Source organism: Rhea americana, unplaced genomic scaffold (genome assembly GCF_003343005.1).
Source record: "Rhea americana isolate MKP2758 unplaced genomic scaffold, rheAme1 scaffold_25, whole genome shotgun sequence".
NCBI lineage: Eukaryota > Metazoa > Chordata > Aves > Rheiformes > Rheidae > Rhea > Rhea americana.
Window position 1 is genome coordinate 954,672 of NW_028186368.1, and position 12,339 is coordinate 967,010.

General features: G+C 41.7%; 2 long non-coding RNA genes across 2 annotated transcripts in view; one reads left to right on the top strand and one right to left on the bottom strand.

Moving 5' to 3' along the window:
- The window catches only part of LOC146594752 (uncharacterized), a 29,194-nt gene extending 22,032 nt beyond the window's left edge, over window positions 1-7,162 (top strand). The window contains exons 5-6 of the long non-coding RNA XR_014896082.1: window positions 5,170-5,334; window positions 6,089-7,162. This is a non-coding gene — a long non-coding RNA (uncharacterized LOC146594752). The remainder of the gene's footprint in view (window positions 1-5,169; window positions 5,335-6,088) is intronic.
- An 838-nt stretch (window positions 7,163-8,000) lies between these two features.
- LOC146594753 (uncharacterized) lies at window positions 8,001-12,129 on the bottom strand. Its single transcript, XR_014896113.1, has 3 exons — window positions 11,984-12,129; window positions 11,369-11,562; window positions 8,001-9,226 (listed from the first exon to the last, which is right to left on the bottom strand). It is a non-coding gene; the product is annotated as an uncharacterized LOC146594753 (long non-coding RNA).
- Window positions 12,130-12,339: the final 210 nt, after the last annotated feature.

A 12,339-nucleotide genomic window follows, 5' to 3' on the forward strand; every position in this document is an offset into this window, starting at 1 on the left:
TGCAAAGACATTTAGAATTTATTGGGTTTAAAGATACTGTGATGTGAAGGTACTTAGACATAAGCTCTTCTTCTAGGAGACGAAATACACTTTATCTCCAGAAAAACTCTGAAATAACAAGGTGGTTTGCGAAACCAGAGATAGATCAGCCTCTCAGAAGTCCTGCTGGGAGAGTGAATTCTTAGTACTTTTCTTAGTAATTGCCAGATTTTTGTTTCGTTCTGGACATATTCTGTAATTTTTAAACTGTAGTGTCAGTTGAGTGTCTGAGGCAGTCTGTATCCTCATTTTAAGAGTTTGCCCCTTCATTGTTACCTGCACAGTAGTTCTTTAACCATATGGGTTTGGAACCATGGGAGAAACCATTTGTTTTCCCAGTCCTACTCCACTGCTCCGTAGCCCTTCTTCTACAATGTCCTCAGCTGCTCAGACTAAATTAAATGGTTTAAAGTGTTAACATGTAAAGGAGAAGCTGACACCACGTCATGAATTTTTGCAACTGGTAGTTGTGGTGCTCTGTTCTTGAGCTGATGGCCAAACACAGTGTAAAATATGAGGGAAGGGGGCAAAGGAAAGCGCTGAACTCAGAGGCACCTGCTTTCCGTTCTCCCAAACGTAAGGCACAAGCCATGCCCCAAAGCTCATGCTATCCATGGCACTGTCAGTTAATAAATGAATGCATTTTGTTGAAGTGAATGCAAATCCTACAGTTACCTGTTATTTGTATTTCCAGAGTACCAGTTGTCTGAATTATGCACTTTGGTGGCTGCGTTTTGAGCTCATTTATAAATATGTTATAAAAGCTGGGAATGTAGAGAAACAGGACATTTTGGCACTTGGACAGGTGAAGCAGTTGATGCTGTGGATGGGGTGGAAAGCTGTGTAACACACAAATTCAGTGGCTGCTGGTACTGAAACACTGAAGTGTGAACATTTGTTACTTATTTCGTAATTCAGCTGCTATTTTATATTCCAAAATTACCAGATTACTTCAGAGAACTGTGATGATTTTGCCAGAAAAAATCTACTCTGAACATCAACAGGTTGCCCCTGCAGAAGGACCCTGCACCACTGAATTCTCCCTTCATAAATTGAAGGTTTTCCTCTGCCATTGTAAGCACTAGAAATATTGTTTGGGATCTGTGGCAAAGGCTGAATCACCTCAATACGGTCCCTAACTTAGTGGCCAGGTCCACCCCAAGGAGGCATGAAGCACCTGTCTGGGTTGACTCTGCACAGGGAAGCTGGTGGCAGCATGCCACAGGCAGCTCAGCAGCAATGCATCTTCTTGAGCTTTTTTCAGCCTTTCACATGTTCATTGACCTAGGCCAAAGATAGGGATTTGGGAGAAGGGGCCAGCCAGATCTCACCCCTGCAGGCTTTTGTGGCTATGGTCATGGGGCTGAACAGAAACATAGTACCTTTCTTCTAATCTGGCAGAGCTTGAGTAGCGTCACTGACCATCTGCCTACTCTTCGAGTGAACGTTCCTACTCTCTTGTGGCAAAAGGTGTTAAGAAGATGCTGAGCCACTTCCAGATTTTACTTGCACCTGGAAAGCTAATAAAAAAGTGAATTTTAGTTTTCATTTCCTTTTTAAGTGAAACTTTGAAGTCTAGCTTGAACAAATAGCTAGAAGAGAGAATAAAATGCAGGTGCAAATTTTGGCAGATGATYGCTTTCCGAAATCTGGCTGCCATCTTCAATATTATTAACTAATATCTGTTGAATGAAGTAAATGAACCTAAYTACTTTCACCATCACTAGAATATCCAAACATCTAAAAGAGAGTTGTTTCATTATGTCGATCACTTTTTTTCTGGAAGTTTTCCTGTAGCAAGTTCCTCCTCTTACAGAGCAGAATGATTTGTTGAATAAATTACTATTTATTTCAATGGCTTCTTGGGAAATCAAGACTCCACTCCATAACTGTGACTGTTCACTGAAATGTAGCTTTTATGTACTCAAGCACTTTATACATAGATTGCGTAGTCTTGATTCATTTCCCTATGCAAAAGTTTGTTTAGGACAACTTTTACTTCAATTCTTGGAAAGTGGCATTAAATTAGATAGCAAAACTATTCCACCCTCTTTATATCAGTAAATTTACATGAAGTTAAGTTAAAGCACATGGTTTTAATTTAGCCTTTAGTAGTTTTATCTGACAGAAAGAAAAACTGTTGAACAGTAACCTTGAATTAGAACCTGACTCCAAATTAGTCAGCCTTTTACTTGTAAAAGCATTTTGTTGAATATAAAYATGAACCATCTATTTACATAACATTAGTGGCAGCCAAATGATTTCTTATGATCAATGCTAGAAATCCCGAATGCTCCCTCATTGCTAAAGAATGGTTTATAATCCTTGAGAAGAGTTTCTCCCATAAATAGCTACAAACAGAAAATGCTGATAATTTTCCCATGTATTTAAGATTTCTATAGCATTTCAATAAAAGACCTAGATAATTGCTAGATAATATTTATAAATGAAAAATAAATGAAATCCAGGTCATCTTCTAAGGTGCGTATGAAAACAGGTCTATCACTCTGCTTGCAGTGTTGCCTGTCCTCGTACTGGTACTGCTTTATGCATCGTACTRTGGGCTACTCTGTGAAAGTGTAAAGAGAAGCCTGCATCCAGCTTGGCATGCTGGAGCCTCAGTAATGCTAAAATAATGATGACATCTTTTTGGGATGCATCTACCAATAGCAACATCAGCACCAGCTGAAGGAGCTCACATCCCTGTTGTACATCAAAGTTTATCCATGTCTCCCATTTCCTGGTCCACCCACCTAGGGCAGAGAAGAACAAGGTACGCTGCTTCTTCAGAAGATGAGATCTTCCTAAACTGATGGACGTCTCCAGGGGGTTTGCTCTCTAGCTCTGGTTTCATTGCTAGACTGATGAAAAACAGACAGGGAAGCAGACCAGTTGGGCCCTGCATATATGCCACTGTTTTGAGACCTCATGCAAGCATCACGTTCTGTGTCTCAAACGTTTTTAGCTTTGTTCTCGCACCCAGGGAAAATAAAAGCTGTTGAGTGCTAGCAAGCATTTGAAGTTCCTGAGTTTCTTTGGCTGTTAGCTTTGTTATTTTTAAGTATAGAGTTCAATCAATGGATATATTAAGTATGATGAAAAACAAATCTGAAAAGGCTGCAAAGAACTTACACGGAATATTCTGTAGCCCACAGAAGCATGTAACAACTTTCAAGAGGCAGAAAAATTACTTTTGAGGCTTGATTCATTTTACTTTATTTTAATGCCTTTAAAGAGAAGGCATTTTTTGTACGCTCTAACTTTTTTAGATTTTTTGTTGGATAAGCAAGAGAACATTGCTTTTTCTTCTGAAATTATAGTTTCAGAAGGTAATTTTTTTATTACTGCAATAAGAGTATATACCATAGCATAGCACTTTAACCTTACACACACTTATTGGCATGCTCTGCTATAATATGCCATAATCAGTCTCTAAATTAAGGTGGCATTTTTCATGCTTTTAGCAACAGCGTTAAAGTACTCTGCTCTTTGCTGTGTGTTATTATTAGTTCCCCCAGGATCGAATTCCAGCCTCAGGCACTGGCTGTGTGATGGGGCCTAACTCTGATGGCAGGCTTCAGCCCTTATTTTGTCTGACTGTATCTGCCCTGCTTTATTCACAATAGGAAGCACAAAGACTTAGTTGAACAGATGGGAAGTGAGTAATAATTTTAACTATCCTCAAATTATGCCTTATGACTTGTCCCCAACCTAGAATAAAATGTTTTCCATTTGACTTGAAGGATAAGACAAATTTTATGTCAGATTACCAGTCCCAGCACTGTTGTTCCCCATCAGGTTGGAACAGTAAAGCATATGAAGACATCTTAGATAACCAGCAGCTGAACACTTTCCACTAGGCCACACTGGTTTGTGGGTAACATTGTCACTGGGAACGTTATCAAGCCTTTGGGATTAGAAAGCATTTGTGAGGCAGGCTGCAGAGTGCATAGGCAGTGTTTCTTTGGTCTGAAGCTTTGCCAAGCCCCTGGTGCCACACTTGTTCAAGGCAACATGGAGCCATTCTCAACAGTTCAACACAAACACCGTCCCTCATCACCGCTAAAAAAAGGCAAAAATCCCCTCCTCCCATCAGAAGAGAAAGTTGATGAATGCCAGCTGAGGATGTGATCCATCCTTTTTATCGTGAYAAATGGCCTGAGACACTCAGCAGTGTCCGTAAAACAGCTTGTGCCTAGAAGGTGGGAACATCAGCTCCCAYGATGAATTCCCCACCTACTTTAACAACGCTGGGGCTGACAACGTTGCCGTTTCTCAGCCTCTTTTCTTCAATGGTCTTCACTGCGTAGCAGAAAGATATCCTGTAAAGCTCCCTCCAGGACCAGAACCCAGACCAAGTGGTTACATATATTCACTATGTTTCTTTATATGCATTCTGTTCATTGAACTTGTATTAAGATAGGAAAGCCATGTCACTTAGCAAATGGAAAAAGCAATTTTTCCATCTCATTTTAAGATGACTTTTTGGTATTGTTTGGAGGTAAAGTCATGTGTCCTTCTGAGGCAGGAGAATATTTCTGATATTTGTCTTTAGAAGTTCCCTGGAAGCGCTCTAGAGTACTTAGTTATAGGCATGGACACCCAGGACAAGGCACAGCATATTGCTGTGTGGTTCACTTCAGCATGCAGGTCTCAAATCGCACAACAAGGCTTGCAGATTCCATGCTCTTCTGCTAAAAGAGCTTCTTCTTCAAAGGAAAAGTGTTGAATGGAAATTTTAACTTAATTAGAACACAGTACTCTTGGAAAAAAAAAGAATATGACCTTTGCCCGGCCTATCAAGAATGTTTCTGTAAGCAATCTCCTCTATGTTTCAGGATAAAGTAGAGATTATAAAGAAACCCCTTTTTAGTCAGCTAATGATATGCACAAGGAGAGAAAACGTTCTTGTCCGTTGTGCGTGACCTGACACTTGTCAAGACAAAAGGATAAAATATATAGWCTATGCTTATGGAAAGATCCTAGAGGAAGGACTAGCTATAATATAGCCAAACTTTAGCTTACTTTGTGTCCAGAATTGAAGTATTCTGCTTACTCTGGTTTCCAATGATGTGATCTCTTGCATCAGTTACAATTTTAACTTGATTTACTTATTTATTTTGTTTGCAGGAGGGAAAAAAAGGCCTTGCCAAGAATCTCTCAATGTCAATCACCAACACCATCAATAACAAGTTGTTTTGGGAAGTAGATCTGCTTTTCTAAAGCAAGGAAGCAAGGCACCTACTTTGCAGCAGCTCGTCAAGACAAAAGAGTGTTTAGCACACGACAGATCAGGTGAGTTGGAGCATTTGCTGCCACATCTCCTTTCCGTAGCTTCAGAGGGCAAGCGATCCTTCAAGCAGCCTCCCCAGCCAGCTCTCTCCTGAGCACACAACATTGCTGTTGTGCTGACTTTCAGGTGTCTTTTGCTTCCTTCTGGGGACAGAACTTCAAATTGTTTTCCACACGGTGGGCAACATTGACAGCAACTTCTTTACACCCTTATTTTCCCTAGGTACTCCCAGTTGGTATCTATTTACCCTAGATACCCCCAATTCCTCCTGGCATAGTTTAACAGATGTACTGCCTGCCAAACGATTTTTTTTGTCCTAAATGCCTTCCTGTTGCTRGGTGGAAATTTTTCTGCCTTTCAGATTCAAAGTGACTAATGGGATACATTTCGTAACACATCAGCAAGTACAGTAGTTGTTATTATCATATTCGAATGCCCTTTAAATATTACCAAGTTGCACTTGGAGTGTGGGGTAGTACGTAAATTAGGCATAATAAAGCAAGGAGAGGGAATTCTTTGTTCTTTGATAATCACATTTTAGAAGGTTAACAAGGTTTATTGCATTAGGGAGATGTGGTTAAAAAAGATCTGTGGTTTTTTTAACAGTGTTTTGCAGGAGATGAGTAAACAGCGTAGGTCCAACCAGCAGCAGGTCCAGCCAACAGGACAYGTTAAGTGTAGGGACTGACATGGAATTTAGATGCTCTAAATCTCATTCTGCTCTGATACAGATCTTTCATGCTTCCATGTTCACAGGCTGGGAGAACGTTTACTCCCATCCCTTCTGGATAGCTGTTGAATTTTTACTTCCTGCTGCCGCCTCCTCCAGTTTTGTATTAATAGATAAGATAAAACATCAACCCAGAGGAAAACAAATGCACAGAGAAGAAGCCATGGAGACAAAAAGGAGCAGAAAGACAGAAGAAATAGGAGAAAGCAGCGAAYTGAGGACCATAAGGTTTGAAAAGAGGTCTTTACGGGCAAGCTTATAGATATAATGCCATTTGCTTTGCACTGGTGCAGAGTACTTGTGGGTTTTGTGCAGAGCATTCCTCCTGGAGCAGGTCTGTCCTTCAGCAGCTCAMTTTCCTCATTTCCATTAACACCTGTGCCTTTGGCAATGAAAAAGTTGTACAGACTTTTGCTTATGGAGCTAAACTACCTGCTATATGTACAGCTTGGGTTCAGGGAGCAGAGCATACACTGACATGCAGCAACATTTTGATATAACATCAAACGTGCATCAGGGAGGAAAGCGCTAATATCRTTTAAATCAATAAATGTAATTGTCATTTTTGTCCTTTTAGCTTCTGATGAGCTACTAACAAAGGTTTGTGCTATTTATGGCCACTCTTGGCCACTAGATATTTTAACTTCTTATAGATGGGTAGTGATAGTTCTTGAAAGCCAGCAGTTACAATGCTATAGGAGAAACAGCTTAACAAAATAAACTAGCCATTTCCACCTATGCAGGTTAATGGAGTCTAAAATGAATAAGATTTACATTCATCCTGGCTACACTCCAGACTGTGTGAGGAATGGCAGTATTCCCTAAATTACTGCAAAAGATGGAATACGATTTAATGCCCAAGAGTCCATACAAGACCTGTACTGCCGTGTCTCACTCATTTTCATACTCTTAAACATCCCATTGACAGACAATGTCAACACACACATGTGAGAAACCTATCAGGAAGATTTGTCTTTAAAAGGGCGTTTAAAAAGCCAGGCAGTTAGATGTATGCAATTTTTTTGGTAATAAAGACCTAARGGTTTTGTTAGTAGCTGTTAAAGAATAAGCTCAGAATAAACTGTTGAAGCCGGTACAGAATAAAGCTCATTTATAATATGATGGAAATTACCTTGCTGGTTCTGTTATACTTTCTTACACAATATTTGTAAGTGATTTAGCAAAGTGCTTTGTGCTCTGGATGAGTGTATGTTTTTATTGTCATCTTTCTTTCAGTATGTTTAGTTTTCTTTAGTAAAGCATTTTAGCTTTAAGATAACTTCTGAAAATTGGCCATATCTGTGAGTTTTGTTTACAGTGTAGGGACTAGATCAGATACCATTTTTAATGATTCCCTAGCTTTCTGATTGTAACAGATTTATTTATTGTAACCAGTGATAATGGAGAGAGAAATGAACTCTGACCCAAGTTTTGATTAAAAATATGTTTCTAGTTGGAAAAAGCTCTAGATTTAAATTGGAGTATAAAAATATACTAAAAATTGCAAAGTGAGAAAAATCTGATTTTAGCATCATGGACTCATTTGGGTTGGAAGGGCCCTCTGGAGGTCAGATAGTCCAACCCCCCTCCCCAGGGTGGGACCAGCTTCTGCATTAGTTCAGGCTGCTCAGGGCCTTGCTCAACCRAGTCTTGAATATCTCCAAAGATGGAGATTCTGTTTTTATGCATTCTCTTATTCAAATAATTTGCAAAGAAACAACTCATCTTTGATGTTTAAAATAAAGACTGCCTGACAACGTAGGAATTTTGTTTTCAATGGCCAAGTTTTGTTTTTCCTTCAAAATTCCTTGACGTATCTGAATAGCAAATAAATCACCATTTAAACTCCTGTAGAAATAAAAGCATAGAAAAAGTCAAATCCCATAATTACTTTTAATAGATAAAAATGAAGTGTGATGACACTCTTAGCTGTGGAAAATACATTTCTAGGTATGAATTTGGATATATGAAAATCTACTCCAGCCACTTCAGTAAAAAAGAAAAAAAAAAGGACCAAGAAAACCTTTTTAAAATATGCTATACTGAGTACCTTCACAGCTTTTTAATTTTTAACCTTAAGTGTCCTTGACAGAACTGAATGCTTATCAATAAGCTCATACTGACTCAAAATTTTCATCTGGAAGATGAGTACTGGATTGAAGAAAGGTTTCTTTTCCCTTCATTTTAAAAATTTTGCTAAAACGTTTTTAAAAAAAAAGTTGTCGGAAATCTAGGTCAGGATTTTGGAGGGTTTTAGAAGACACCAAATAACCTCCAATGCTATTTCAACCAAACGAATGTAGTTTGCATTTTGCCATTTTTTGGTTTGTTTTTATGCAAGATCTACAACTGTTAATATGGACTGTCTTTTTTTTCTTTTCCTTTTTTCTTTTTTTTCTTTTTGGCTAAAACATTAGTTTTGTCATAAGAGGTCAACTGCCCCAGAGTTAAAATGACCCCCCCCCAAAGGCTTTGGCTATCTCTAGTCCCACTTCTGGGCCCAGAGAGCTGCCCAAGTTTGTACACCAGCCCCGCTGCAGATCGCACCCTGGCATTAAATGGGCAGGTGCAAAGCGCTGGTTTGGTACGTGTGCGTGCGCGATTGGGGATTTTCCAAAGAGCCCTGTGAGAGCTGAACGCCCTCAACACCGACCCGTTAATGAAGTGACATCCAGCCCGCGGCCCTGCGCGGCTGAACGTGCTCCTTGCTCCTTGTGGGCTGCCCCTAAAGAGTCCTGGCAAAACCCCCGTGTGGATGGGGTGCAGCTGCCCATTGCAACGGTAAAGGCTTCACACGCCGGGGGGGCATTTTCAGTAGTCCCTGCCTCTGGCGTGGGGAAGTGATTCTCTGGGACTGAGAAATGTTATGAAAARCTGTCTTCTGATGAGTTCAGACTTAAATCTTCAAAAAGTAAATGTGCAACGAGAGGTACGGGCRGATGGACAAAGAACGAGTGAATTATTTTTGACAGGATGATCTGGATGCATGTGAATCTTGTGTCATGATCTTAAAACTCTTATTCTCACATTCATCCTTCCTYTTTTCTTCTTGCTCTTGACTGTAGTCTCATCTTTCACGCCACAGAAAATGTAAAGTAAATTATGTAAAGTAGAGTCTATGTTTTCGTCTGTACCAGGCGTCTTGCCCACACATGTTTGGAAAACTAAATAAATACAAAAAGTTTCAGCTGTCCAGTCATCCCATYGCATTTGCATTTGCAGCCCACCCCACACGTGCTTGGCAGAGCTGGGCCCACGTGCCGAGAGCAGCCCCAAGCAGCCGTGCAGCCCGGCCCAGTTCGGCTCCAGGCTCGAGGCCTTGCGCCTGCACAGAGGCACCATCCATAGTCCGGACAAGCAAGATGGAGCCTGTTTTTTCCACCAGCTCTGGAGGCAGCTGAGGTTTGCTCTRGTGAAAGCAAAGCAGGGGAGAGCTTTCAGCTCGTGTGCCTGTTCCGGGGCTGCTGTGTTTGTCCTGGGCTTCATCCTGYGCAGTGCTTTGCCCTGAGACTCCTTGTCCCCACTGACTACATCTCCCACCCAAGCTCTCCAAATCGGCCTTTTCCAGCAGCATTTTGTTCTGCTGGCTGCTGGGAAGCACTTGACAAAGAACTGCTGTTTTAAGGCTGGGAGCTTGGCTTTGTCAGCCACACATAGTAGCAGTGAAGTAGGGACACAGATATTCCTAATACCCAACTGCTAATGTTCGTTTGCCTTTCAGCACTGCCTCGCAGCCCAGGATTTCATGTGAGCTGGTATAATACGTTTGCATCATTAACACCAGCTACTAGTCACCATTCCATTTGGATTTTCTAGTTAGATTTGCTCTGACAGTCTGTGTGGCCCATAAACCTAACCCCAAGAGGAGTATCTTCCCCCAATGAACAGAACGGAATATGAATAATCAGGTTAGTAAGTGTATTTGAGCAGCATCTCCAAACCAACATGCTTATCACCCTGCTGCCTGGGTTCCCTGTTGGGAGAGTCCTGCTCTACCAACTCCAGGAGTCCTGGAGTCCTGCTCCAGCTTTCTCTTGCAAGAGGAACAGAAGCCCTCCCAGTTGCTTTTCCAATCTCACAAGGGTATGTGAGTCTTACACAATCTCTAAGAGCGTCTGCTTTTCATTCCTGTGTTTCTGCATGGGCAGTCAGCTCTTCTCTTCCTCATCTCTTCCTCTCTCATGCTCCTCCTTCCTCACTCTGCACTCTATTTAGAAAGCCACCAGTGATGGAGATGATGTGAGTTCCTAGCGAAGCTAAAGAAATTTTGAAAATAACCACTTGATCCCTCTGGAAAAGGGGCGGCTCCGGTTCTCACGGCCCTAAGCACATTTGCTCTGCTTGCCAAGTTGAATGTTTGAGTGGCAAACCCGGCCTGGAAGCCATTCGTTAGCARCTTGCTGGGTCTTATCTAACAGCCCCCAGCACTGCCCCCCCCTCAGACAGTCCCTGACAAACAGCAATATGGCTTGCAGACCAAGGCTGCTTCTTGTCTGACCGGCTTGAAGTGTGGCCAAAGGGTCTGGCTCTGTTCATATCTGCCTGTTTAGGCATAGTCCGAGGCACTCCTGCAAACTCACTTTTCCACTACATGCACAGAAAAAACTTCTCTGCTGCTAATTGCTAGGCAGAGCAATCTGTAGGTTGTTGCTCTGGCTATAAACTGCACAGACAGGTAGTTGTCTTCATTCATTTTTTAAGTCACTTTTCCAAGCTTTAAGGAAAAATAGTAAAAGAAATTTAATTGAAGGCAACTGCAACTGCTCCTCATCATGCATCATTGTTGGAGTTGAGCTTCTGACATTGCAGCACAGCTGTAGCATTAGGTGGTGGCAGTAACCTCTTTGGTGGAGGGCCAAATGTTGCACTGGGGCCTCGTTTTGTACAAGGCACTGTGAGACATCACAGAACTGTGTCCAACTTGCCTTTTCCCTCTCTCCTCTGCTCTATCCCCACCTCCACCACTTGCTTCATGCTTGCTTTTGCCCCTAATCCGAAGAAAACACAATAAATTTTAGTGTGCTAGTAGCAAGGTGGACTTGTGTTGCAGTGAGAGTTTTGGTGCATGAGCACAAGGCTGCAAGAYGGTACCTGTCTCCCTAACTTCACCTCCTGCTGTCATACGTGTATGCTCCAAGTGGTTATGGAGCGCCTTAAAGTCGGGGAAACTGCTGCCCTTATGGCTTCACCTGGAAAGCCCTCCAACATCTGATTGCTCTGACAGCTCAAAAAGGCTCTAATGTTCCCTGAAGACATATCTGCAGCTGTGCTAGCTTAAGTAGATCTTTTTCCTCCTTACTGCATACCTTTGAGTATAGTTAYGGACAGCAATCCTATTGCCTCCACCTTTGTTTTGCCAGACTGGATGAGCCAGGGTTTTCCAGGGTCCTCCAGCAAGACAGACCCTCCTGTCCTTATCTTCCTTGTGGTGCTTCTCTGCAGCTCTTTGGCTATAAATGCATCTTTCCCAAACAAGGGCTGGCAAGGGAAGAGAGAAGATCTGAGCCTTGTATGTTGGTATTAATATTTCCTCATCTCAACTGGAAATAGATACAACACAAGGATCAAGAAGGCAGTATGCAACTCTTCTCTGTTGGTTTTTCTTTCTTCTCAGCTTTTTTTCCAACYGATTCATTCTCTGCTAATACCAAAAGCCTCTTCTCTCACCATTTTTCACCTGCATGACTTTCCATCATTAGCTCAAGCATCCTCCCTCTCTTCCAAGAGTTCCTGAGGTGCCCCCTTTGTCCTGTGTGGCCTCCAAACCACCTCCGTACCAGCACGCATCACAGCTTTGTGATAGCATGCTTCCCCAGCATGATTCTCACATGGGCTGGTAGCATGCCATTAATGAAAGCATTAAAAGAAAATTGCTCCCAAATCTCTCATTCGAAGAACTCTATCAGGTAACTCTGCCTAACCTGATATTTCTGCCCTCGGTGCTCATCGTCTCCTCTTCTTCAGTCAGTTTCTTACCAACAGCGTAATTCTTCTGCTCATCTATTTTGTCTCTAGCAGCACGAGCTGTTTCACGCTTGACATTAAAGTAGTCTAGATAAAGGAAATCTGGCAGGTATCACCTGTCTGGAAAAATAATTGTTTCATCAAAGAGAACCATCAGGTTAGTCTGGCATAATGTACCTTTAGTTGCATTTTATCCCATTTTTGATGTGCCTTTGCATTTTTAATTAACCTCCAAGGCATGTTCCAAAGTCTTGCATACCTCTGAGGTCAGATTTACAAGGACCACAGTTGGCTGGGTTATTTTTTAACCCTG